This window comes from Balaenoptera borealis, assembly GCF_965194805.1.
Source record: "Balaenoptera borealis genome assembly, chromosome: 12".
NCBI lineage: Eukaryota > Metazoa > Chordata > Mammalia > Artiodactyla > Balaenopteridae > Balaenoptera > Balaenoptera borealis.
Window position 1 is genome coordinate 25041311 of NC_138869.1, and position 27501 is coordinate 25068811.

Genomic DNA, 27501 nt, shown 5'->3' on the forward strand with positions numbered 1-27501 from the left:
ATTGTTAGAGTTAAATACATGATGTTTTATTAATTGAGTCATATTTATAGATCTTGAGAGGCCTGCGGTGATAAAAATCTGAGTTATACATTGCATTAAGCAGAGTTATATAAAGCCTGTTGAATATTAATTTTGTAATGATTCACCTTACAGTTTTATGAGACTAGATATAAAAAGATACAGTGAATAATTGAGCCCATGATCTATAAAATGAAGTCTAGGGAAGAAAGAGTAATTGGAAGTGAAAAGAGCAAAGCTTTTCCCTTTGCTGAGATCAAGTTAATTCAATCTCAGCCCCTTCCTGCAAATTCAGGTCCCCTAGGTTCTTAGAGCATTAGATGAATGTACAGTAAAAAATACAAAGCAAATAAAATGTGGATATTTTCTACCATATTACTGCTTTCATTATTTTTAGTTTAGCCTCTAAATATATTTGATTTTTATAATCTGAATATTTTATAAGTCTTTTTATAAATCTTTTTCCAGGTTTTATTTTTCAAAAATTGTTTCTAAAATAAAGCAAGTTTTTGCACATGAGCGATAAAATTACTTATATCTCTTACCTCTCAAATTGCCCTTTGCAGAAGTTATATAGACGGGCAATAAGCATGTTAAAATATGCTCAACATTACTAGCCTCAAGGAAACCCACATTCAAACCACAATGAAATACCACCTCATACCTATCAAAATGGATAAAATTAAAAGACTGACAATACCAAGTGTTGGTGAGGACCTGGAGCAAGTGGAACTCTCATACACTGCAGGGAGGAATGTAAAATTGTAAAAAACCATGTTGGACCACAGTTTTCAGTTTTTATAAGATTAAAAATACCCTTATCATAGGACCTGGCCATTCCACTCCAAAGTATTCACAGAAAAAAAAGATGTGATACACACACACACACACACACACACACACACACACACAGTGGAATGCTACTTGGCCATAAAAAGAATGAAATTTTGCCATTTGCAACAACATGGATGGACTTGGAGGGTATTATGCTAAGTGAAATAAGTCAGACAGAGAAATACAAGTACTGTATGATATCATTTATATGTGGAATCTAAAAAATACAACAAACTAGTTGAATATAACAAAAAAGAAACAGACTCACAGATAAACAGAACAAACCAGGGCATACCAGTGGGGAGAGGGGAGGGGGGAGGGGGGAGGGGCAGGATAGGGGTAGGGGTTTTAGAGGTACAAACTATTGTGTATAAAATAAGTTGCCAGGATATATTGTACACACAGGGAATATAGTAAATATTTTGTAATAACTATAAATGAAATATAACCTTTAAAAATTGTGAATCACTATGATGTACACCTGAAACATATATAATGCTGTACATCAACTATACCTCAATTAAAAAAAAAAAACCCGACAAATATCCATCAGTAGATGAATGGATAAACAAATTGGGGTATAGCCATACAATAGAATACTGTAAAATAAAACAAAACAATAAAAAAGAACAAACTACTAATATGTGTAAAAATATGAATGTATCTCAGAAATATGCTGAGTGAAAGGAGCCAGATGTGGAAAAAATTCAGACTGTCTAATTTAATTCGTATGAGATTCTAGAAAAAGCACGTCAATATACAGTGATAGGAAGCAGATCAGTGCCTTCCTGGGGCAGAGGTAGGAGGTAAAGGGGAGAATGGAGTATGGAGGGACATGAAGGAACTTTTCTGGGGATGAAACGTGCTATATCTTAATTGTGGTGGTAGGTACAGGAATATATGTATTTGTCAAAATCCAGTGAACTGAACACTTAAAATGGGAGTATTTTATTGTATGTAAATTATACCTCAAAAAAGTTGATTTTGAAAATGCCGTTTGCAGTATCTCTTTTGTTGGTTCATTAACATCTCTAGACGACCTAAGATCTTGATTCTAAATCAAGTTTCCGTATTTACTCATTGTGGGATCGTGACTCGCATACTCCATATATAAAATAGGTATAATTACTACATTTGGCCAAGCTTTTGGAATTGCCCTGAGGAACAGAAGAGATGATGAATGTGTAAAAGTGATTTTTGAATCATGATACTCTGCAGAAAATTGGCTGTCACTCCCACTTTGTAGTTCACTCTGCAAATCAGAGTGAAATTACCTTGAAATGGTGCCCCATCTAAAATTTCAGAGAGTTGATCCTCTTACCTGGGCCCCAAATGAACTCTCCCCATACTGAACGCCAGACCAGAGCACAGAGAATCCTAGCAAATTTTCTTAGCACTTTAAAAATATCTGCCTGCCTCAGTCCGTGTGACATACCGATCAACCCACTCAGACTCTGAGCCCTTCAATTCCAGCGGTGACAACCTACACAATTGTTCCCCCAAGTCAAGACACACTGTATGAGTCATCTTAGCTTGTCAGCTAGGTTTAAGTTTCATTTGACATCTTCGAAGAATCTTCTGTTTCCAGGGCAATGAACTCTATGTCGGAGGCTAAACTAGTTGTGGGTAACACCGAAGATATTTACATATGTAGAGAGATGTCCCTTCTGCAAATTAACAACTTGTCTTCTGGGCAAGGAATTGACTTTTAACTCTGAATGGACAAGGAGCATTGAAAAGTTGGGCCCTGATTTAATCTGAAGCAACACACGCATTCATTTGACAAAAAGTCACTGGGTATCTACTATGTGCTTTGTTCTAGGCCCTGGGGCTTTAGCACTGAATAGGACAAGCAAGATCTTCCTCCTCATGGGGCTTACATTCTCTTTGTGGGGGAGGAAACCAGCAATCAAACAATGTGACTTCAGGATCCTACAGGATATAAATAGGGGGAGAGAAAACACAAATATAGGTTGATAGTATTTAGGATATAGTGGGCAGGGAAGGTCATGTGTGTTGGGTTGGAACGATGAGATGGAGCCAGCTGTGGGACAAGCTGGAGAAACAGTGATCTAAGTAAGCAGTGGGGACGGCAAGTTAGAACGGGCTTGGCAAAGGAAGGAAGGAAAAGGAGGCCAATGCGAGAAGTACTGAGGGTGAAGGGAAGATTGTCATGACATAAGGTTTGAGAGGTGAAGAGGGGATGGAGTTTATGTTTTATTCTGTGAAAATCAGGAGACCCTGAAGAGTTTTAAGCGGGGGAGGGAAATGATCTAATATATAAATATGGCCACCATGAGAAGAAGGAATTGACTCGGGCCCGGGTCAAGGGGGGCAGTTAGCATGAAGGCTGTGGAAGTAGTCTACGGGAGACATGATGGTGGCTTGGACTAGGAATGGCATTGGAAATAAGGAGAGAAGAACAAGTAGAGGGAACGTGTTTTAGAGGTAGTGCTGCTGGGATTTGATGAATGGGAAGTGGGGTGATGAAGAAAAAGAATGCATAGTTTTATGGCTGGAGCAACCAAGAGGTGATGGGAGTCTTTCTTAGGAGACCACCTGGAGTGACTGCTTACAGTGTCTGCATCCTTTGTCTGCCATTAGAGCAGTGACCGAATTACTCTGAAGACTGAAACAGCAGTAAGTATTTATAAATATCCTGTGATGGGAACTCTCTGGTCGTAAAGACTATATCATCTCCCTTCTCTGATTCGCTAGACATGCTAATAAGTGGGTGCTGGAAATGTTAACTTCTAATCACAACCTTCTTTCGCTAAAGCCATTTTCAGCAGACACCAGTTCAGGGCAAGATCCAAACCTCTCTGGCTTCTGTTGTTTACTGCTGGTATGTCACTATTCACTACATGCTCACTGCAGGGAGAGGGTGCTGATGAATTTACATTTGCTCTGGGAGACTTTCGAGAAGGTTGCCTATTTTTGTTAATTATGGCTTGTGAATTACTTTGTCAGAAATCTTGAAACCCAGAAGTCTAAAAAAATTATGAGGTATTATTAAATATTTAAGTATTGCTAATTTCTCTATGTGGTATGTGATTTTGGCTGAGATTGGCTCTTTGGGCTGTTTAGTTCCATGTTTATCATCTTGTAGAGAGTCACAGATCCAGTTTTGCCTTTTAAAGCAAGTTTTAAATTTGTTTCAAACAGTCTGTTGGATAAGCAAGTGTGGAGACCTTGTTGTTTGTTCTCTATTCATGGGCAGTAAAGTAGTGAGCTTAGCACTGGAATACAAGCATCTTAGCTTGTGAAAATAATGTCTGAGTAACAGTGAGAAATGTTATCTTTTAAAATGTTTTGAATTATTTTCTTTTCCATTATAAAAATAATATATGCTCATCCTAAAAATTTTGGAAGGTACAAAATAAAACTCAGCCATAGCCCAATCATGAAGAACTCCATGAGATGTTGAAGTTTCTCATAAACTGAAAGGGCTGGAAGGAACTTGTTCATTGATCTGCACCAACTTCTCATTTTGCCTATGAAGAAACTGAGGCCCAGGGCAGCAATGAGTCTAGAACCCAGGTTTCCTCACTACCAGTTTTGAGCTGCTTCCCTGATTGTTTATATGGCTTCATAAGTACTTCACATTCTTGGGGGTCTCACTGGAGGCACAAGGATCTGCTACCCCCTTTTTAAAAAAAAAAAAAAATTATTTATTTATTTATTTATTTTTGGTTGCATTGGGTCTTCATTTCTGCGCGCGGGCTTTCTCCAGTTGCCGCCTGCGGGGGCTACTCTTCCTTGCGGTGCGCAGGCTTCTCACTGCAGTGGCTTCTCTTGTTGCAGAGCACGGGCTCTAGGCGCGCGGGCTTCAGTAGTTGTGGCATGCAGCCTCAGTAGTTGTGGATGGCCGGCTTTGGAGTTCAGGCTCAGTAGTTGTGGAGGAGGGGCTTAGCTGCTCCGCACATGTGGGATCTTCCCGGGCCAGGGCTCGAACCCGTGTGTCCTTCATTGGCAGGCAGATTCTTAACCACTGTGCCACCAGGGAAGCCCCCCCCCCCCCCAACTTCTTGAGTAAAGCGCCTGTGACACATCTTGTCACTGAGCATACATGTGGCTCCATCTGCCCCCTGGTGTTTGGGAGGCTGAATGGTCTTTTCTTCTTTTTGCTTCTTCCCCGTGGTTCTTAAGTAAGGATGGCATTAAATTGCCTTGATCTAGGTGAGTAGTTCTTAAAGAATGGTTTTTGGACTACCGCATCAGAATTATCTAGGGTACTTGCTGAAAATGAAGACTCCTGTGCCTCAACCCAGGTTTATGGAATCACAACCTCTAGGGGTGGGACTGGGAATCTGACTTCTTAAACTCAGATCCACTGAAAAATAATACTTTGTCAAGAGGAATAAAACTTTTTATATTTTATCATTCAAATTGTCTTCTCTGTGTTGGATAAATAGAGAGATGGATAGATATATAGATAGATGGATAGATGTATAGCTGTTTGTACATGGATAAAAAGTTTCTGTTTCCATGCAGAGAAACTGTTAATGGTTATCTCTTAGGTGTAAAAATGGGATGAATGGGAGAGTGGGGCTTTTTCTGTTCTAAGACACTTAGAAACCTGGATACACAGACCATAGATATGTTTAGAATTCCTAAACACATTATAAGTATTTGTGCAGTTAAGCTGTTTCTTTGAGAGACTAGAAATATCTATGTAATATTATTTAGTTTGCTAGCGTGTGTATGGCCAGTGGGAGAAAGGGAATACTCCTTAGTTGATATAAGAGGACACAGAAGGAACAACCAGGGGGCTCAGGGGAGATCAGAGTTAGTTTGTTTATTCACTTACTCGTTTATTGAGAAAATATTCATTGGAAAACACCTAGTGTGTACCAGAAACTGTTTGAGGTGCTGAGGACACAGGAGAGAACAAGTCAGCAGGGTCCCTGATCATGTAGCACTTCTAGTCTACTATGGGGAAACACCAATAAAGAGTTAAACAAGATAACTTCAAATGGTGACAAATGCTGTGAAGAAATAAAGGAGCTGTGCCATTATGAGTGATCAGAGGGCCATTCTCTTGTGGACAGGGATGGTCCCTCAGAGATGACATCTCAACTGAGACCCTAATGGTAAGAAGAAACCAGCCAGGGGCATACCTGGGGAATAAGGTTCCAGAAGAGGGAAGCTGCATGGACAAAGGTCCCAAGGTGGATTAGCTTGTTGAGTTTGGGGTACATTAAGAAAACTTGTGTGGCTAAAGCTGAATGAATAACAGAAGACACAATATAAAGTTTAAGTGGAAAACAGTGCCAAGCCACATACTATAATCATGCCAGAGTAAGGAATTTGAATTTCATTCTAAGTGTAATAGAAAGTCCTAGCAGAGCTACACTGAGAGAGGGATGAGTTGATATCTTTGGTTTTTTTTTTTGTTTTTTTTTTTTAATATTGCATCGTATTTATTTTCTTTTTTTTTTTTTTTAAACATCTTTATTGAAGTATAATTGCCTTACAATGGTGTGTTAGCTTCTGCTTTATAACAAAGTGAATCAGTTATACACATACAATACGTTCCCATTTCTCTTCCCTCTTGCATCTCCCTCCCTCCCACCCTCCCCATCCCATCCCTCTAGGTGGTCACAAAGCACCGAGCTGATCTCCCTGTGCTATGCGGCTGCTTCCCACTAGCTATCTATTTTACATTTGGTAGTGTATACATGTCCATGACACTCTCTTACCCTGTCACATCTCACCCCACCCCCTCCCCATATCCTCAAGTCCATTCTCTAGTAGGTCTGTGTCTTTATTCCCGTCTTGCCACTAGGTTCTTCATGGCCTTTTTTTTTTTTTCCTTAGATTCCGTATATATGTGTTAGCATACTGTATTTGTTTTTCTCTTTCTGACTTACTTCACTCTGTATGACAGACTCTAACTCCATCCACCTCATTACAAATACCTCCATTTCATTTCTTTTTATGGCTGAGTAATATTCCATTGTATATATGTGCCACATCTTCTTTATCCATTCATCTGTCGATGGACATTTAGGTTGCTTCCATGTCCTGGCTATTGTAAATAGAGCTGCAATGAACATTGTGGTACATGACACTTTTTGAACTATGGTTTTCTCAGGGTATATGCCCAGTAGTGGGATTGCTGGGTCGTATGGTAGTTCTATTTGTAGTTTTTTAAGGAACCTCCATACTGTTCTCCATAGTGGCTGTATCAATTTACATTCCCACCAACAGTGCAAGAGTGTTCCCTTTCCTCCACACCCTCTCCAGCATTTATTGTTTCTAGATTTTTTGATGATGGCCATTCTGACCGGTGTGAGATGATATCTCATTGTAGTTTTGATTTGCATTTCTCTAATGATTAATGATGTTGAGCATTCTTTCATGTGTCTGTAGGCCATCTGTATATCTTCTTTGGAGAAATGTCTATTTAGGTCTTCTGCCCATTTTTGGATTGGGTTGTTCGTTTTTTTGTTATTGAGCTGCATGAGCTGCTTGTAAATCTTGGAGATTAATCCTTTGTCAGTTGCTTCATTTGCCAATATTTTCTCCCATTCTGATGGTTGTCTTTTGGTCTTGTTTATGGTTTCCTTTGCTGTGCAAAAGCTTTTAAGTTTCACTAGGTCCCATTTGTTTATTTGTGTTCTTATTTCCATTTCTCTGGGAGCTGGGTCAAAAAGAATCTTGCTGTGATGTATGTCATAGAGTGTTCTGCCTATGTTTTCCTCTAAGAGTTTGATAGTGTCTGCCCTTACACTTAGGTCTTTAATCCATTTTGAGTTTATTTTTGTGCATGGTGTCAGGGAGTGTTCTAATTTCATACTTTTGCATGTACCTGTCCAATTTTCCCAGCACCACTTATTGAAGAGGCTGTCTTTTCTCCACTGTATATGCTTGCCTCCTTTATCAAAGATAAGGTGACCATATGTGCGTGGGTTTATCTCTGGGCTTTCTATCCTGTTCCATTGATCTATATTTCTGTTTTTGTGCCAGTACCAAACTGTCTTGATTACTGAAGCTTTGTAATATAGTCTGAAGTCAGGGAGCCTGATTCCCCCAGCTCCATTTTTTGTTCTCAAGATTGCTTTGGCTATTCGGGGTCTTTTGTGTTTCCATACAAATTGTGAAATTTTTTGTTCTAGTTCTGTGAAAAATGCCAGTGGTAGTTTGATAGGGATTGCATTGAATCTGTAGATTGCTTTGGGTAGTAGAGTCATTTTCACAATGTTGATTCTTCCAATCCAGGAACATGGTATATCTCTCCATCTATTTGTATCATCTTTAATTTCTTTCATCAGTGTCTTATAATTTTCTGCATACAGGTCTTTTGTCTCCTTAGGTAGGTTTATTCCTAGATATTTTATTCTTTTTGTTGCAATGGTAAACGGGAGTGTTTTCTTAATTTCACTTTCAGATTTTTCGTCATTAGTGTATAGAAATGCAAGAGATTTCTGTGCATTAATTTTGTATCCTGCTACTTTACCAAATTCATTGATTAGCACTAGGAGTTTTCTGGTAGCATCTTTAGGATTCTCTATGTATAGTATCATGTCATCTGCAAACAGTGACAGCTTTACTTCTTCTTTTCCGATTTGGATTCCTTTTATTTCTTTGTCTTCTCTGATTGCTGTGGCTAACACTTCCAAAACTATGTTGAATAATAGTGGTGAGAGTGGGCAACCTTGTCTTGTTCCTGATCTTAGTGGAAATGGTTTCAGTTTTTCACCATTGAGGACAATGTTGGCTGTGGGTTTGTCATATATGGCCTTTATTATGTTGAGGAAAGTTCCCTCTATGCCTACTTTCTGCAGGGCTTTTATCATAAATGAGTGTTGAATTTTGTCGAAAGCTTTCTCTGCATCTATTGAGATGATCATATGGTTTTTCTCCTTCAATTTGTTAATATGGTGTATCACATTGATTGATTTGCGTATATTGAAGAATCCTTGCATTCCTGGGATAAACCCCACTTGATCATGGTGTATGATCCTTTTAATGTGCTGTTGGATTCTGTTTGCTAGTATTTTGTTGAGGATTTTTGCATCTATGTTCATCAGTGATATTGGCCTGTAGTTTTCTTTCTTTGTGACATCTTTGTCTGGTTTTGGTATCAGGGTGATGGTGGCCTCGTAGAATGAGTTTGGGAGTGTTCCTCCCTCTGCAATATTTTGGAAGAGTTTGAGAAGGATAGGTGTTAGCTCTTCTCTAAATGTTTGATAGAATTCACCTGTGAAGCCATCTGGTCCTGGGCTTTTGTTTGTTGGAAGGTTTTTAATCACAGTTTCAATTTCAGTGCTTGTGATTGGTCTGTTCATATTTTCTATTTCTTCCTGGTTCAGTCTCGGCAGTTTGTGCATTTCTAAGAATCTGTCCATTTCTTCCAGGTTGTCCATTTTATTGGCATAGAGTTGCTTGTAGTAATCTCTCATGATCTTTTGTATTTCTGCAGTGTCAGTGGTTACTTCTCCTTTTTCATTTCTAATTCTATTGATTTGAGTCTTCTCCCGTTTTCTCTTGATGAGTCTGACTAATGGTTTATCAATTTTGTTTATCTTCTCAAAGAACCAGCTTTTAGTTTCATTGATTTTTGCTATTGTTTCCTTCATTTCTTTTTCATTTATTTCTGACCTGATCTTTATGATTTCTTTCCTTCTGCTAGCTTTGGGGTTTTTTTGTTCTTCTTTCTCTAATTGCTTTAGGTGCAAGGTTAGGTTGTTTATTCGAGATGTTTCCTGTTTCTTGAGGTAGGCTTGTATTGCTATAAACTTCCCTCTTAGCACTGCTTTTGCTGCGTCCCATAGGTTTGGGGTCGTCGTATCTCCATTGTCATTTGTTTCTAGGTATTTTTTGATTTCCCCTTTGATTTCTTCAGTGATCACTTCGTTATTAAGTAGTGTATTGTGTAGCCTCCATGTGTTTGTATTTTTTACAGATCTTTTCCTGTAATTGATATCTAGTCTCATAGCGTTGTGGTCGGAAAAGATACTTGATACTATTTCAATTTTCTTAAATTTACCAAGGCTTGATTTGTGACCCAAGATATGATCTATCCTGGAGAATGTTCCATGAGCACTTGAGAAAAATGTGTGTTCTGTTGTTTTTGGGTGGAATGTCCTATAAATATCAATTAAGTCCATCTTGTTTAATGTATCATTTAAAGCTTGTGTTTCCTTATTTATTTTCATTTCGGATGATCTGTCCATTGGTGAAAGTGGGGTGTTAAAGTCCCCTACTATGATTGTGTTGCTGTCGATTTCCCCTTTTATGGCTGTTAGTATTTGCCTTATGTATTGAGGTGCTCCTATGTTGGGTGCATAAATATTTACAATTGTTATACCTTCCTCTTGGATCGATCCCTTGATCATTATATAGTGTCCTTCTTTGTCTCTTGTAATAGTCTTTATTTTAAAGTCTATTTTGTCTGATATGAGAATTGCTACTCCAGCTTTCTTTTGATTTCCATTTGCATGGAATATCTTTTTCCATCCCCTCACTTTTAGTCTGTATGTGTCTCTAGGTCTGAAGTGGGTCTCTTGTAGACAGCATATATATGGGTCTTGTTTTTGTATCCATTCAGCCAGTCTGTGTCTTTTGGTGGGAGCATTTAATCCATTTACATTCAAGGTAATTATCGATATGTATGTTCCTATTCCCATTTTCTTAAATGTTTTGGGTTTGTTATTGTAGGTGTTTTCCTTCTCTTGTGTTTCTTGCCTAGAGAAGTTCCTTTAGCATTTGTTGTAAAGCTGGTTTGGTGGTGCTGAACTCTCTCAGCTTTTGCTTGTCTGTAAAGGTTTTAATTTCTCCATCACATCTGAATGAGATCCTTGCTGGGTAGAGTAATCTTGGTTGTAGGTTCTTCTCCTTCATCACTTTAAGTATATCCTGCCACTCCCTTCTGGCTTGCAGAGTTTCTGCTGAAAGATCAGATGTTAACCTTATGGGGATTCCCTTGTGTGTTATTTGTTTTTTTTCCCTTGCTGCCTTTAATATGTTTTCCTTATATTTAATTTTTGACAGTTTGATTAATATGTGTCTTGGCGTGTTTCTCCTTGGGTTTATCCTGTATGGGACTCTCTGTGCTTCCAGGACTTGATTAACTATTTCCTTTCCCATATTAGGGAAGTTTTCAACTATAATCTCTTCAAATATTTTCTCAGTCCCTTTCTTTTTCTCTTCTTCTTCTGGGACCCCTATAATTCGAATGTTGGTGCGTTTAATGTTGTCCCAGAGGTCTCTGAGACTGTCCTCAGTTCTTTTCATTCTTTTTTCTTTATCCTGCTCTGCAGTAGTTATTTCCACCATTTTATCTTCCAGGTCACTTATCCTTTCTTCTGCCTCAGTTATTCTGCTATTGATCCCATCTAGAGTATTTTTAATTTCATTTATTGTGTTTTTCATCATTGCTTGGTTCCTCTTTAGTTCTTCTACATCCTTGTTAAATGTTTCTTGCATTTTGTCTATTCTATTTCCAAGATTTTGGATCATCCTTACTATCATTATTCTGAATTCTTTTTCAGGTAGACTACCTATTTCCTCTTCATTTGTTAAGTCTAGTGTGTTTTGACCCTGCTCCTTCATCTGCTGTGTGTTTTTCTGTCGTCTCATTTTGCTTATCTTACTGTGTTTGGGGCCTCCTTATCACAGGTTGCAGGTTCGTAGTTCCCGTTGTTTTTGGTATCTGTCCCCAGTGGCTAAGGTTGGTTCAGTGGGTTGTGTAGGCTTCCTGGTGGAGGGAACTAGTGTCTGAGCTCTGGTGGATGAGGCTGGATCTTGTCTTTCTGGTGGGCACGTCCACGTCTGGTGGTGTATTTTGGGGTGTCTGTGGCCTTATTATGATTTTAGGCAGCCTCTCTGCTAATGGATGGGGCTGTGTTCCTGTCTTGCTAGTTGTTTGGCATAGGGTGTTCAGCACTGTAGCTTGCTGGTCATTGAGTGATGCTGGGTCTTGATGTTGAGATGGAGATCTCTGAGAGATTTTTGCCGTTTGGTATTACGTGGAGCTGGGAGGTCTCTTGTGGACCAGTGTCCTGAAATTGGCTCTCCCACCTCCGAGGTACGGCCCTGATGCCTGGCTGAAGCACCAAGAGCCTTTCGTCCACACGGCTCAGAGTAAAAGGGAGAAAAAATAGAAAGAAAGAAAGAAAGAAAGAAAGAGGCTATAATATAGTGAAGTAAAATAAAGCTATTATAAAGCAAAGCTATACAGACAAAATCTCCCCCAGAAGCATATACATATACACTCACAAAAAAAAAGGAAAAGGGGAAAAATTAATATATCCTGCTCCCAAAGTCCACCTCCTGAATTTGGGATGATTCGTTGTCTATTCAGGTATTCAACAGATGCAGGCACATCAAGTTGTTTGTGGAGTTTTAATCCGCTGCTTCTGAGGCTGCTGGGAGAGATTTCTCCTCCTCGTCTCTGTTCGCACAGCTTCTGGGGATCAGCTTTCGATTTGGACCCGCCTCTGCGTGTAGGTCGCCTGAGGGCGTCTGTTCCCTGCCCAGACAGGACGGGGTTAAAGGAGCAGCTGCTTCGGGGGCTCTGGCTCACCCAGGCCGCGGGGAGGGAGGGGTACGGAGGAGGCGGGGTGAGCCTGCGGCGTCAGAGGCCGGCCTGACGTTGCAGCAGCCTGAGGCGCGCAGTGCGTTCTCCCGGGGTTGTTGTCCCCGGATCACGGGACGCTAGCAGTGGTGAGCTGCACGGGCTCCCGGGAGGGGCGGTGTGGAGAGTGACCTGTGCTCACACAGAGGCTTTTTGGAGGCGGCAGCAGCAGCCCCAGCGTCTCACGCCCGTCTCTGGGGTCCGCGCTGATAGCCGCGGCTCGCGCCCGTCTCTGAAGTTCGTTTAGGCGGCGCTCTGAATCCCCTCTCCTCGCGCACCAGGAAACAGGGAAGAAAAAGTCTCTTGCCTCTTCGGCAGCTGCAGACTTTTTCCCGGACTCCTTACCGGCTAGCTGTGGTCCACTAACCCCTTCAGGCTGTGTTCACGCCGCCAACCCCAGTCCTCTCCCTGCGATCCGACCGAAGCCCGAGCCTCAGCTCCCAGCCCCGCCCGCCCCGGCGGCTGAGCAGACAAGCCTCTCGGGCTGCTGAGTGCTGGTCAGCGCCGAGCCTCCGTGTGGGAAGTGCGGGAATCTCTCCGCTTTGCCCTCCACACCCCTGTGGCTGCACTCTCCTCCGTGGCTCCGAAGCTTCCCCCCTCTGCCACCCGCAGTCTCTGCCCGCGAAGGGGCTTCCTAGTGCATGGATATCTTTCCTCCTTCACAGCTCCCTCCCACTGGTGCAGGTGCCATCCCTATTCTTTTGTCTCTGTTATTTCTTTTTTCTTTTGCCCTACCCAAGTACGGGGGGAGTTTCTTGCCTTTTGGGAGGTCTGACGTTTTCTGCCAGCGTTCAGTGGGTGTTCTGTAGGAGCAGTTCCACGTGTAGATGTATTTCTACTGTATCTGTGGGAAGGAAGGTGATCTCCGCGTCTTACTCTTCCGCCATCTTCTCTCCTCCCCGAGTTGATATCTTTGGATTTGGGTTTTTTTAAAAATCACCACAGCACTCAAAATTATGTAGAAACTTACAGTAAATTGTAAATAGATGTTCAAATACTTGGAAATCATAAAAGAACTAAAGAAATGGCAAGATATACCGTATACATGGAAGGGGAAGATCAATATCATAAAATATCAATGGTTACAAAAAAGTATTTATAAATTCATCGCAGTTCTAAGCAAAATCCCAACAGCATTGTAAAATTTGAGTGGCAGTGTAAAAATTCACGAATTTAACAAGGGAGTTTTGCAAAAGGAGAAAAAAGAGTTAGGACTCCACTAACTATCAAAATCTATTATAAAATCTTAGTAATTAAGATACTGTGTTTTTGGTGAAAGGGTACAGAAAAATAGATGAGTGGGGCAGAATAGAGAGCCCAGTGATGAGCTGAACAAAATGGATGTTTCTGTATGATACAGGAGGACTTGGAAGTCCCAGTGGAAAACATGGAGAATCAGGAGTAAATGGTGTTGGAACAATTGGTTTTCCATAAGAAAAACATAATGAAATTTTTTTCTGTGAGTCTGTTACTTTTTTGTGGTATTCACTAGTTGTATTTTTTTTAGATTCCACATGTGATATATGGTACATTCATTGTCATTCTGTGTCTGACATATTTTACTTTACATAATTCCCTCCAAGTCCATCCATGTTGTTGCAAATGGCAACATTTTATTCTTTTTTTATGGCTGAGTAGGATTCCATTGTGTGTATATATATATATACACCACATCTTCTTTGTTCATTCATCTGTTGATGGGTAGATGCTGCTGGTACTACTTTGAACTCCAAGAGGATGTGACCACTTTTTTTGCTTCATTTCTCTATTGCCCAAAAGTTCTTCCTAGTATAACACTTGCCCCTGTTGCTTCCTTTGTCTTCCGAGTTATGAAATTGTCATCTAAAGAAGCCAGGAATTTGTCAGCTGCTCACACTTTTAGCAAAATGAGATGCTCAACTGATGTCTAAACAATTTATCCCCATCCCTCCAGTTATGCCCCCACACCTTTCTTTTTCTGAGCATTTTGATTATTGTGGTAAAATATACTTAACCTAAAATTTACCATTGTAATTATTTTTAAGTGTACAATTCAGTGGCATTAAGTACACTCACGATGTTGTACAACCGTCACCACCTCTGTCTCTAGAATCTTTTTCATCAGCTCATACTGAAACTCTATGACCATCAAACAGTAACTTCCCATTCCTCAGTCCCCTCATCCCCCGATGACCTCTGTTCTACTTTCTCTATGAATTTGACTCTAGGAACCTCATACAAGTGGAATCAAACAATATTTATCCTTTTGCATCTGGCTTATTCCACTCGCTGTGATGTTTTAAAGATTCAGTCACATTGCAGCGTGTATCAGAATTTCATTCTTTTTAAGAATAGATACTATTCCATTGTATGTATATACCACATTTTGTTAACCCATTCATTCGTTTATGGACACTTGGGTTGTTTCTACCTTTCTGCTATTGTGAACAATATAACAGATAATGCAGCTATCAACATGGTGTACAAATATCTGTTTGAGTCCCTGCTTTCAGTACTTTCTGGTACATACCCAGAAGTGGAATTGCTGAATCATATAGTAATTCTATGTTTAATTTTGGGGGGATCGAGTGCACAGTTAACTTTGGCAAATTAAAGAAGGGGGCATGAGATGCTGTCCTGAATCTCCCATTTCCTGGTTAGTCACAGTTCCTTCAGGTATCTCACCATTCCCAGAGTGATTCTGTTATTTAAAAATAATGGGGTTATTGTAACTCATCCATCCTAATTCATTGAGACTTGCAGTTCTTTGCTCATCCTCAGATACCTAATAGCACAAGTTATCTTTCACTAAAATTTGTGGGTGAAGTTATATGCTCTAATTGCATTTGTGTATTTGGTACGTCCGAAGATCTTAACACACAGCCCTCACTCATGTTAAGAGTCATGGTAGAATATATTTCCATAACGCTCTTAGCTTGCCTTTTCTCCCTTCCTTTCTTTAATCTCCTTCCAAATACCATCCACTCTGTTTCTATTCATAGGCTTTGGGGTTTTCAAATTGATGCATATTTACTTCGTGTATAGTGCTGTTTGTTACAGGCAGGAGTCATTGTGCATGGGGCCATGGAATCAAAAAACTTACTAGCTGTGTGTAACTTCAGACAAGGGATTATATTTCCCTGACTCAGTTTCCTCATCTTCACCATATAATAAAACCTATATTATTTTCGGAGTTTCTAGATACATCAGAGGCCACGTAAGTGGTGTACCCAACTCTGGCTTATGGTGGGTGCTCGATAAATGGTAGTTTTCTAGGCAATTGGGAGGTATCCGTTCATTTCTCTTTTTTCTGTCCTTGTGATCCGAGCTGACAGAAGCTGTTCAGTCTTTGTTAACACAACTAAAATAAGTAAGGGACTTAAACAGTTCTTAATACCTGATGCTAGATGCTGCTTGTTATATCATTATTTACAAGGAGCTTTTGTCATCTAGTGGACACATGACAGTTGTGGAGAGATGGTTCAATAAAGCAGAAAATATACGGAGTCATTCCAGCACCAGTTTTCCCTGTGTGCATAATCTTTTGCAAATCACTCTCTCTCTCTCTGTCTCATTAATCTGTAAAGTAGGGGCTTGGACTCTTAACACATGCCTAGTGTATTCTATCTAAGCCCAGTATTTTACCTAATAGTCTTGGGGACCAAGGGGATGACTGGGTGTGGGAGGTCTTCATTCTGATTTAGGATGACCCAAACCACTACCCCATCCCCTCACTCTCTACCTACATTACACCCTATCAACATCAGATTTCACTATGTAGATTTAACATAGTTCATATTTTAATGTTTAATTTTAAACACCTAACATAAAATTAGCCTCTTACTAGCTTTAAGAGCTACTTTCCTCCTAAAAGGATATTGAAGAAGATTGCCTACAAGAAACTCCCAACCTACACTATGCTCTCGTTGTAGATGAGTTCTTAGAATATCTAGTTACCGAGTCCAAGCTCATACTGCTTGCTGCACTAGAGACCAATAAATCGAGAGACAAGTTGTTGGGGCAAGGAATAGAGACTTTATTCAGAAAGCCAGCAGTTTGCGAGGATGGTGGACTAGTGTCCCAAAGAACCTTCTTTCTTACCCCAGTTAGAATTCAGGCTACTTTGATACAAAAGGGGGAACGGATGTGGTTGGTGGTTACGTACTTCTTGATGCCAGAATCCTTTGTTCTTGCAGCTGTCTACATAGATCTGGTCGTAATGTTCCTATAAACCTCCACAACCAATGTTGTTCTTTGTTCTGCAATTTTTTATCTTTATATGAATGGAAAAGTGTTATACCTTTAAAAGTAGGAGCCTTGAGAATGGGCTATAATGTCTATTTCAGGCTATAGACAACATTCTTTTACAGAGACAGCATGACTAAGCACAAGCAACAAAGCACAAGGGTTAGAGCTAAAGGAATAAACCCAATATGGAGTCAGGTTTGTTATTCTCTCTTACAGTTCCTGTTAGAAAAGATGGATTTGTCCTATGGCAACAGTAAGGAGAGAGCAGATAAAGGTGCTTGTGAAGGAATCATACTGAGTTCTTTCTGCTTCCTGCTGCCACCTTCCACCTCACACCTGTGTCACATCTAGAGAAGTTGAGGGTCAGCCGGGATGGGCTGTGGGGTCCGTTGAGGACGGTGCAACAGTGGAGTTGCATTGAACCACGTGGCAGAATGATGAATACCACATCTGCTGCCACTGCCCTCCTCCTCTTGTCCAGTTTTCACACCCTGCTGTGGGCAAAACAGTTTGGGCCCATAATTGACAAGCGAGAATTGTCCTTCCCGACTGAAGGAGAGCTTCTGGGGAAAAGCTGTTTTCTTTTATAGGCAGAATAACAAATCCATATAAATGAGTGTATCTTATGGCGCAATACACATGCTAAATTTCATCAGTATTCATGACACGTGCTTCATTCTCTCCACAACTGACATCTGTTAAAAACTAGATTCAGGAGTAAACCATCCTGGTTTCAGCAATTCTGAAACACAGATTCTGAGGTAATATTTTATTGAGTTCTCCCACTCTCACAGCCTTGATTTTACAACTGACTGTAGCTAACTTTTAGTGCTTTAGCGTCTCCTACAGAGACAGAGGCTAGCATTCTATATTCAATGAAAGGCATTACGTGAGAAGCCAAATCAGTATCAGGTCTTTAGTTGTTAAGGAGAGCCTCCTTTCGTCTGTACTTTGAGATAGCTCTATTCTAAATCTCATCTAATTAGGTGAATTTCTAAAACTGTGATTAAACTGTAGCCAATCAAAGGAAAATTAGAAATAAATTAGAAGTCCCTGATTTGAGATGTCTAGTTCTTTCCTATATGCCTACAGAAATTAAGGAGCTGCTCCCTTCTGTGTTTCAGGTTTTGATGAGAAATCCAGAAGAAAGAATGTGTGAAGGAAAAAGATGACATCTGTGCCTGGCAAACAAAATCCAAAGATTATTACAGTGAAAACAAAAGGAAAGCAAGACAGTACTTACTAGTTCAAGGTAAGCAGACATCTCTGTAAATGCTGAACTCTGATATGTTAAAACAGGAAAGTGGGTTTATGAATGTTTGTGAGTGTACATTGAGTTGTCAAATGGGGATAGGATATGATATATGATATGATCTACCATCTAAACATCTGTCTTATGAGCAATGAGGAAGAAAATCAGTAAATACAGTTAGTCTGCTACTCTCACATAAAAGCTAAGTGCCCAAAAGTTAAATGATAGATCACATTTTAAAAAGGGGTTCTCTTGTCAGAAAGGAAAAGAAACAAACAAAAAATAATAAACAATGCTTTAACTCTACTGTGCCAGAGACACATTTCCTATATTTCCAATATTCTATTTGCATGTTTGTAAAATTGTCTTTTTATTCGCAGTTGAACATTTGACCAGTTTAAGTCCACTGGGCAATTGAGCAACACTAATGATTATTTTTATATATGCAGTGATTTTCTTCCTTAGCTTAGTTGTAGTGAAGGTGTGCTTTATATCTTTTATATCAATACTTACGGGTTTGTTTTTCCATTTTTCACTGCTTTTTAGAATACAGTGAGGGGGGAAAATGAAATACTCCAATGGTTACCCAAGCCTGCCACAGTGATGACAATGTGAGAGAAACCAAATGTGGGTGTGTAGGTGGCACTTCCATGTGCTCTCTCAAGATTTTTCTGCATTAGTTGATCTCAGTAGTTCATATTTGATAGGCAAAGGTGGTTTGAAGAGTACTGATGTCTAATGTGCAAAAAGTATGAATTGTGCACAAGTAGAATGTACAACAGTTAAAGACAGCGTTTTCCCAGTCTTCTCAAAATGCTGCCTCTAGGGACTTCCTTGGTGGTCCAGTGGTAAAGAATCCGTCCTGCAATGCAGGGGATGCGGGTTCAATCCCTGGTCAGGGAACTAAGATCCCACATGCCGTGGGGCAGCTAAGCCCTCGTACCAGAACTACTGAGCTCATGCACCTCAACTAGAGCCCGCGTGCCGCAAACTACAGAGCCCACGCGCCACAAACTACAGAGCCCACGCGCCACAACTAGAGAAGAGAAAAACCCGCACGCCACAACTAGAGGGAAGCCTGTGCACCACAAAAGAGCCCGCACACCACAACGATAGAATAGATCCTGCATGCCTCAACGAAGATCCCGCGTGCCGCAACTAAGACCTAACGCAGCTAAAAAATAAATAAAATAAATAAATAAATAAATCTTAAAAAAAAATTCTGCCCCTAGTGAAATTAATGATAGGATTGCAATTTCCGCGCGCTGGCCCCTGGTGGCGAGGACTACAGTGTGGTGGTCCAGGACATGGACTCTACCACTTACCTCTTGTGTGACTGCAGTGAAAATGATGAGTCTTCCTTTGCCTCAGTTTCCTGGATTAGAGAAGGATGAGTAGATGAAATGAGTTAATGTATGCAAGGCACTTGGGCCAAGGCCAAGCGTATAAAGAGTGCTCAATAATTGTTAACTGATTTTTTTTTCCATTGAGTGAAGTGTACTTCGGGGATGATCATTTCAGTTGTTTGTTTTTTGGTCAGTAGAGATGTGGAAAAGCCCAAAAGATGTCAGGGAAGTGAAGGGCGATAATTCTAACCCTGGGCGTATTTGCACTTTCCGAGAGACTGTCATTGGGACTGCCGGGCACCAGGCAGAGATGTAAGAAAGTTAGAGGGGAGCTCAGGGCATTTCTCAGATTCTTACTGATTTATGTACTTTGAGAAGTATTAGTGAATATAGACTTAAATGATGTAGGATCTTCTTAAATCACAAATCAGGCTCTTTGCTGTAATCTGTAAGGCTTGGTGTCTGTAAGGCTTGGTGTGACCCAGCTGTGGCCATTCTCCCAGCCTCACCCCCTTAGCTCCTTATGTGCACTCTTACCTCCTTCCTGACCCTCTAAATCACACCAACTCTTTTGCACTTGGAGCCTTTGCACACACTCAATGCAGCCTGGGTGCTTTCTCTCTTGGCACCTGACTCCTGGCCTTTTCCTTTAATCTCAGACTGGATTTTCTCTGGCTTCTCTACTCAGAAGGACCCCTTTGTGATGTTATCTTCCAAAAATATCATCCCTAGTGACATCCTCATCAACAGTGACTATGAGTGCTGTATTGTCTATATTCCTGCAACAAGGTGTATTCAGATTTTCTTCATCCTTGCCAGTCCGACAGGTGATGAGCTTGGTTATTTAAAGTCGGTATAAGGGAGAATGTGAAGGTATGCAGTGAGGGCCGAGGTTAATCATTCATTAACTCATCTTCGGAGGCTGTTTCCTTTTTTTTTTTAGCACAACATTGTAAATCAACTATACTTCAATTAAAAAAAAAAACTTGTTTCCTTTATAGCACTCATGATTATTGGGAGTTATTTATTTGGCTGTTCAGTTATTTTTCACCTGCCCTTTTTACTGGTAAGTAAAAAAAGTACGTAAATTCTGTGAGGCCCAAGATGGTGTTTGCCTTTTCACAGTGATATTCTGGGATCCTGGTTCAGCAGCTGCAATATACAAAGTGCTCGAAAAACATTTTGGGAGTGAAAGAATGAATGAGAGAGACAGGCTTCCTGCCCTCAGGAGCACAGGTCTCATAAATGAAATAGACGATTGCTCTACAGTGTTAGAGGTTCAGAAATAGAGTGAGGAGGGAATCAGTGGGTCTCACAAAAAAATTAGACTCATGTAGGCAGGAGCGATATTCTGAGTATTAACTACCAGTCAGCACAAATAAGGATCAAGTTGAGCTGGCATCGGTAATGGCGCTGGGCCGGGTTTTCACCTTTCAGCTGCTGGATTGTGGGGAGATGGGTTGGGATTCAAGGGTGGGGCTCAGGACAGTGATCTATTGCCAACCACTATGGAGGAATTTTCAGTATTTTAGCATTAGGTGCAGCTGCATGTGTGTATTTCTACTGAAATCAGCCCTGATTATAGAAACAAGCAGAACCCCTTCTGGTCCTGGAATTCTGTTCTCTGCTTTGGTCTAGAGGACTCTTGACACCCTCAAACTTCACCCCTGAGCACCCTCTGCCCTCATGGCACACCTGTACATCCTTCCTTATACCTACTTTAAATTAGCAAACTCATCACCTGTCAGACTGGCAAGGATGAAAGAAATTCCAAATAATTCTTGTGGGAAAGATACGGACAAAAAAGCTCTCACGGTCTCTGTTGATAAGAATGTCAATAGGGGTGATATTTCTGGAAGCTAACTTGGGAGTATCTATCAAAATGTTAAATGCTATTGGCCAGCTAATAGCACTTTTAGGAGTTCATCTTCCAGGAAAACTGGTAGAAATGCAAAATGATGTATGTACTAGTATGTTCACTCTAGCACTGTTTTACTGGCAGAAATATGGCAGCAGTTTATACGTCTGTTGTTAGAAGAGTAGTAAATAAATGATGGTACTTCCATCTACTAGAATAATGTGGCTTTAAAAAATTTAGGATAGATAGCTAAAATGTATTAAGTAAAAGGGAAAAAATGATCATGTTTGTCAACAGCAAATGAACACAACCCAAGTGTCCCTCAGCAGATGAATGGATGAGAAAAATTCGGTATGCGATGGAATATTATTCAGCCATTAAAAGGAATAAAGTTCTGAAACAGGCTGCAACATGGATAAACCCTGAAAACATTATGCTGGGTGACACAAAGGGACAAATATTGTATGATTCCATTTATATGAAACATCGAGAATGGGGAAATTTGTAGAGAGAGGAAGTAGATTAGACATTACCTGGAGCTGGGATGAGGGAAGATGGGGAGTTGATGATTAATGGATACTGTTTGGAGTGATGAAAAAGTTTTGGAAATAGATGGTGGTGATTGTTGTACAACAGTGTGAATGTAATTAATACCACTAAATTGTACAGCTAAAAATGACTGAGGGACTTCCCTGGCGGTCCAGTGGTTAGGACTCCGTGCTTCCACTGCAGGGGGCATGGGTTCGATCCCTGGTCGGGGAACTATGACCCTGCATGCCGCCCAGCACGGCCAAAAAAATTAAAAAGAAAAATAATCTGCATGTTCTGATGATTCTAGAACGATAGTATTAAAAAAAATGAAGTGGCAGGTTTTATGTCATATATATTTTACCACAATTTAAAAAAACTTTAAAGAAAAATCAGACGAACAGTCAAAAAATAAAAGCAGAAAAACACATGCATGCATGCCCACGCACACTGTATAATCTGGAAAGATGTGTTTGGATTGTTGATGGTGGTTATGTCCAACAGATGGAATTAGGGAAGAACAGAAGAAAATTTTGTCCTATATACTTGTGTATTTTTGGCACTTTTCACAGTGAACATATATTTTATAATTTTTTAATTGAAGATTTTTCTTTAAAGTTGACCTGTGCTAAAATCTTGGAGTTGGTACAATTTTCTAGCTTGTACAACCAAAACAATTCTGCAAGTCTGTTTGCAGTTGAATTTGCTTGTGTCTCACATCCCTGTGCAATGTTTAACCTAGAGTGAGAATTTAATTATAGTTTAAAACACTGAGTGGTTTTCCTTTTCTAGATTAAATTATTTCTTGTGGAAAAACAGGCTCTCAATATAGAAGGAATTTGGTCTTCTGACTCCCTCAGTGAGGACCAACTCTTCTATCTAGTAATTTACTGTAAAGCAGGATGCTTCTATTTGTAGTTTTACATCCCTTTCTTTGGTATTTAAGGCATGTTGGCTGTAAAAAAAATGAGCCTCAATCTCAGAACACCGAACATTTTTTGCATAATAAGAGATTTTCTAAAACCCTAATAAATTGTTGCAGAAAATACCACTTTAATGGGTCATCCATTATATAAAAGGTTTAAGCCCTATAATGAGATCATAAATTTGTGCAAGTAAAGAGAAAATATGGAAGGATGCACTCACCAGGCTACTCGTGTTGGTAACCTCAAGGAGATTATCTGATGGGTGGCATCAGATGAAAGATTATTTATTTTTCTTTATATACTTGTGTATTGTTGAATTGTTACAATTAGGACCTTTTCTTAATCGCTTTATTAAGGTATAACTGACATATAATAAACTGCACATATTTAAAGTGTAAAATTTGAGATCAAATATAGTTAAGACAGGATCCTCGGAGAACTGTGTGTCTTGCTTGGTATTGAATGTTCAGCACCACTTAGGCAATAAAATAAAGCAGCAGCTCAGAGCTGAGAAACCCCAAAAATAAAAAATTAAGTGTACAATTTGATGTTTTGACCTACGCATATACCCATGAAAGCGTCACCATTATCAAGATAATGAAAACCTCTGTCATTCCACAAGGTTTCTTTATGCCCCTTTGTAATCCCACCTACCTACCGTACCCAGCCCCTGTCTTGCCCCAGGCAACCACTGATCTTGTTTTTATCACTGTACAATAGTTTGCATTTCCTACAAACCCATATAAATGAAATCATACAGTACATATCTTTTTGTCTGGCATCTTTCACTCAGCATAATTATTTTGAGATTCATCCATGCTATAATGTGTATGGATATTTCATTCCTTTTTATTGTTGAGTTGTATTCCATTATATAAATAAACCCCCATTTGTTTATTTATTCACCATTGATAGACATTTGAGTTGTTTCCAGATTTTCACTATTATGAATAATGCTACAATGAACATTCATGTACAAGTCTTCATATGGACATATGCTTTCATTTCTCTTGGGTAAATACCTAAGAGTGGAATGCCTGGATCATATGGTAGGTGTATGTTTAACTTTTTAACAAATTTTCCAAAGTGGTTGTACCATTTTACATCCCTATCTGCACTGAATGAGAGTTCAGTTGCTCCACATCCTTGTCAGTACTTGGTATGATCAATCTTTTTCCATTTTATCCATTCTAATAAGTATGTAAGTAGTAACTGATCGTGGTGTCAACTTGCATTTCCTTAATGGCAAATGATGTTGACTATCTTTTCATGCTCTTACTTGCCATCTGTATATCTTCAGTAATTGTGGCACGTGGGCTCAGTAGTTGTGACTCGCAGGCTCTAGAGCGCAGGCTCAGTAGTTGCGGCACATGGGCTTAGTTGCTCCGTGGCATGTGGGATCTTCCCGGACCAGGGCTCGAACCTGTGTCCCCTGCATTGGCAGGTGGATTCTTAACCACTGTGCCACCAGGGAAGTCCAAAAAGCAGAAATTTTAAATGTGTTTGATTTGATGTAATTTGAATTATTATAGTGAGGGACATTTAAAGATATTTTTCAGCCCTAGGAATTTTTACCTTTAGATACCTACCCCACATGATAACAAGCATATTAAAATGCACAGGGACTTCCCTGGCGGTCCAGTGGTTGAGACTTCACCTTCCAATGCAGGGGGTGCGGGTTCGATCCCTGGTTGGGGAGCTAAGATCCCACCTGCCTTACGGCCAAAAAACCAAAACATAAAACAGAAGCAATACTGTAACAAATTCAATAAAGACTTTAAAAATGGTCCACATCAAAAAAAAAAAAATCTTAAAAAAATAAAATGCACAGGTATCCCACATTAAAAATAATTTCTTACTCTATATGTGTTGTTTAAAAACCCTATAATTTTGCTTTTGAAACTGTTTATTACAATAAACTCTTTTATTATTGGCTATAATTTTCCAGGATTCATCATGCATTTTAGTTGATCCACACCAGATAAAAAAATCAAACCTAAAAATTATTTTTAAAAATAATGCAGTTTGTGAATATGATGATTTATCAACTAATGAAGTGGACAACATACTAACTTGTATAGATACTAACTTAAATATTTATTACTTTAGATTGTATAGTTTTCTTTTCATATTTAAAGGTCAGTAAGTTTGTTTCCTTGTTTTTTAGCTGTAGAATACTTTTTCTAGGTCCCTGGAAAATGTGTAGTTTCTAGACTTTGGATAAAATAGTCTGGTTAAAATACATTTGAAGAAAAATAGAATAATAAATTTAAAAAGAGGTACAAAAAATTTAAACATTTTCACAATCATGAATAGACAATCATTAGGTGTAAGTAACAGGATTTGAAACAGGTACTTGGAGACTGACTGTCATTTAGAACACTAAACATTGAGGAATTTGATGTATTTCTTCTGGTACCTGAATTTCCTGCTGAAGTTTGATTAAAACAAACAAACAAACAAAGAGACTCTCCTTAGGCTCTGACGTCTCACAAAATGATGGCTCTTATTTTTTTTAATTTTCTTATTTTTAAAATTTATTTTTTGTTTTAAAATTAATGCCTGGGGCTTCCCTGGTGGTGCAGTGGTTGAGAATCTGCCTGCCAATGCAGGGGACAGGGGTTCGAGCCCTGGTCTGGGAAGATCCCACATGCCGCGGAGCAACTGGGCCCGTGAGCCACAATTACTGAGCCTGCGCGTCTGGAGCCTGTGCTCCGCAACAAGAGAGGCCGCGATGGTGAGAGGCCCGCGCACCGCGATGAAGAGTGGTCCCCACTTGCCGCAACTAGAGAAAGCCCTCGCACAGAAACGAAGACTCAACACAGTCATAAATAAATAAATAAATAAATAAAAGAACGTGAATTTCTTTAAAAAAAAAAAAATTAATGCCTGATTTTTGTAAAAATACGCAAAGAGTAAAAGTATTTTGTGGTGTTGAAAATTAAAAACTCTCACCATCCACACCTCAAAGTTAACTGTTAAATATTTTTTTTAATTAAAATGAATAGACACCAGGCATATGTACTTTTTTCCTCTTCAAAGCAAGAAATAACTTTAAAGTCATCAAAGATGCATATGTATATAGGAAAATCTAAATGTCAGATGATGAGTACTAGTGGTTGAAATATGTGCTCTTCCTATGGAAGTCTGCTTGAAAATCATTTGAAAATGTTAAACGCTCAACATCACCAATCATTAAGGAAATGCAAATCAAAACCACAATGAGGTACCACTTACCATCAAGTAGGATGGCTATAGTATATGTATATATAAAAAAGAGTTGGTGAAGTTATGGAGAAATTGGAATCCTGTGGGAATGTTAAATGATGCAGCCATTGTGGAAAACAGTACAGAGGTTCTTTAAAATGGAATATTGTTCAGCCGTAAAAAGGAAGGAAATTCTGACACATGGCACAATATGGATGAACCATGAAGACATTATGCTAAATGAAGTAAGGCAGACATGATAGGATAAATATTGTAGGATTCCATTTATATGTAGCACCTAGAGTAGTCAAATTCTTACAAAGTAGAAGGGTGATTGCTAGAGGGGGGACGGGGAAGTAGGGAGTTACTGTTTAGTGGATACAGAGTGTCATTTTGGGATGATGAAAAAGTTCTGGACATGGATTGTGGTGATGATTGCCCAATAGTATAAATGTACTTAATGCTACAGAACTGTACATTTAAAAAATGGTACGTTTTGTCTGATATATAGTTTACTGCAATTTTAAAAAATGTTAAGACGAGGAAAATTTCCAAGTGTTTCCAAATTTTAAAAGTTAATAGCTTAAAATACATGTTAGTGATAGTTCGCCAACATTTCTTAATGGTCTTATGACCTAAAACAAAAGTACAATATTTTTAAAGGGAAAAAAATACTGTTTTCCATTTAAATGATGCTTCATACTCCTGACTTTAGTGGTGCAAATTCAGAAGCAAGAAATTACTAGCCAACTGCCAGGTGCTCTTTTAAGACTTTACATTTGTTAACTCATTTAATCCTCAACAGAACTAGGAGATACTGTTATTTCCATTTCACAGATGAGGACTAGGAGAACAGAGAGGTTATGAAAGATTCCCAAAGTTACACTGCTAGTGAGAGGTACAGCTGGCTGTCAAACACTAGAAATGTGGCTTCAGAGCCCACAGCACTCTGAGCCACTCTGTTTTCCCACCTCCCAACTATGAAGAGCTTTATTATCCAGAGAGCTGTCTGTACACTGTGTGATCATTTCTAGGATTTCTTCTGGGTAGTTATACCTGAAAAGCTTGAGTGTATTGATATGCTATTAGCTTTTCTTCTGTAGAAGCCTGTGACCTGATACCTGTAAATGATTTGTCTCCAGCTGGAAATTAACATTTGCCCAGCTTTTTACTAATGCCCATTGTGAAGGAGACCCAGGAGAATGCTATAAAAATGAAAGTTTTCTAGGTTTTATCAAGGAAAGGCTCTGGAAAGGAAATCTTTATATTGGAAGAGGAAAACATGACCTCATGTTCTTTCCTTTGTGCTAAGATTGATGTCTCCCAAAATGTTAGGTTAATTAAAAAAAGAAGAAAAAAGACTTCATGTCTATGTTCAAATAATGCTGAATGAAAAGGAGTTAGAATTTCTTGAGTGCTGGATTTTTAGGGATTTAACATGCTAATAAATACTGTGAATTGCCAGAAAGAGATATAATATGTATAATATGTTAAATAATATATGAATATATACTATATAATTTAAAAATTGTTTCCCAGAGTTATTTTACCGCAGAGTACTTCCCCTGTGGAAAGTCACGCTTCCAGGAACACTTCTGGGAATAATGTTCTAGGGATTTTCCAAATCTACCACCAGGGGGCAGTTCTCCCCCCTTTTATATTCCGATTTAAACATTGACTAAAACTTTATTTTCCCTCAGCACACCTGAGACAGGCTGACA

At 39.3% G+C, this 27501-nt stretch overlaps 1 protein-coding gene across 1 annotated transcript in view; it reads left to right on the plus strand.

Annotated features, from left to right (window-relative positions):
• FRMD4B (FERM domain containing 4B) overlaps positions 1–27501 on the plus strand; it is a 347769-nt gene that overhangs the window by 98835 nt on the left and 221433 nt on the right. Inside the window, exon 4 of the mRNA XM_082346172.1 lies at positions 17788–17915. The gene's annotated coding sequence lies outside the window, so the exon portion shown is untranslated. The remainder of the gene's footprint in view (positions 1–17787; positions 17916–27501) is intronic.